This window comes from Trypanosoma cruzi, assembly GCF_000209065.1.
Source record: "Trypanosoma cruzi strain CL Brener chromosome Unknown tcruzi_1047053471709, whole genome shotgun sequence".
NCBI lineage: Eukaryota > Euglenozoa > Kinetoplastea > Trypanosomatida > Trypanosomatidae > Trypanosoma > Trypanosoma cruzi.
The window spans coordinates 1-1,367 of NW_914215.1; the positions used below are offsets into that span (position 1 = coordinate 1).

The 1,367-nt window shown below is 42.4% G+C and overlaps 1 non-coding gene across 1 annotated transcript, besides 4 other annotated features; it reads right to left on the minus strand.

Annotated features, from left to right (window-relative positions):
- Nucleotides 1-3: 3 nt before the first annotated feature.
- Nucleotides 4-672, minus strand: Tc00.1047053471709.10 (the record flags this gene model as incomplete). Its single annotated transcript, XR_008254825.1, has 1 exon — nucleotides 4-672. It is a non-coding gene; the product is annotated as a ribosomal RNA large subunit alpha, 3' partial (ribosomal RNA).
- Nucleotides 673-731: 59 nt separating this feature from the next.
- Nucleotides 732-822: a microsatellite.
- A 1-nt stretch (nucleotide 823) lies between these two features.
- Nucleotides 824-881: a microsatellite.
- Nucleotides 882-1,077: 196 nt separating this feature from the next.
- Nucleotides 1,078-1,117: a microsatellite.
- A 73-nt stretch (nucleotides 1,118-1,190) lies between these two features.
- Nucleotides 1,191-1,221: a sequence feature (AT_rich).
- Nucleotides 1,222-1,367: the final 146 nt, after the last annotated feature.

Genomic DNA, 1,367 nt, shown 5'->3' on the forward strand with positions numbered 1-1,367 from the left:
AAAAGAGAGAAAAAACAATGAACCACGCTCCTTCTTACTCTCCGCTTATGTATACACACATTTTGTACACCATGACCTCGTTCTTGCTTTTCAGGGTTACCCACTGGATTTTAAACCCCAGCGGGATAAGCTCTGCTACTAATAATATAATTATCAGTAAGAAAAAAGAGGCTGGTTTTGGCCGTTGAAATGGAGGTACTTCCATTGTCATTGTCACGACTTCAGGTTCTATGTCACTCTCTTTCCAAAGTGCTTTTCAAACTTTCGCTCACGCTACTTGTTCGCTATCGGTCTTCCTACTCTTTATTTAACTTTGGCAGACACATACCTGCCAGCTTGACACTGCACTCCCAAGCAGTGCTACTCTCTTGGTTCGCTTAAGGAGGCGCTTAGGTTCATGGCTCAATGGGCTAACACCTTCTTTGGCTCAATACTCACATGAAGGGTTGTATTCAGCAACGGGTTTGCTTTGCAATTGAATTTCACCATTCCTGCACCAGCCCTCGAAGCGACGCTTTCTTGCCACAACTCAAGTTCCTATAAGAACCGATTCGGCAACGAGTTGGATCCCTCTTCGCTCGCCGCTGACTGAGAGAATCACGGTTGTTTTCTTTTCCTCCGCTTAGTAATATGCTTAAGTTCGGCGGGTAGTCCTGCCACACTCAGGTCTGTAAACAAAAAGAAGAAGAAAAAAAAATAAGCGTGGATATGTATATATATATGATGGTGGAACACGCACACAGCATACAACACACACACACCATACACACACAAACACACAGGCACGTACACACAACACACATACATATATTATACACACACGTGTACATTATACATATATATATATATATTGTATAGTGTACATGCATATATATATATATTACATTGTATATACTACTACACATGTGTGTGTGTGCGTGTGGTGTTGTGTATATGCATGCCCCGCCCCCGCCCCACACACCACACATCCCACACGCCACTTTTTTTCTTTTTTATTCTTTTTTAATCTCTTGCGAGTTTTGTAGTTTTGTGTTGTCGTTGTGTTGCACACACACACACGTGTGTAGAGATATGGGCATACATATATATATATATATATTACACATACACACATACACACATGCACATGTTATGTACAAACACACACACAAGCGCCGGAGCGGATCATGCACCACCACAGACGGCGCACGTATATATATTATATTACTATTATTATATATACGACGCATGGCGGCGGCGCTTCATCCGTAATGTCTCCCCCCAAGGGCTCTCTTTTTTGCGTTTGCATTTCCCCCCACCCACACACACACACACAATGAATGCATGCGTTGTAGAGTAGGGGTTAATTTTTTGTTCGACACTGAGAA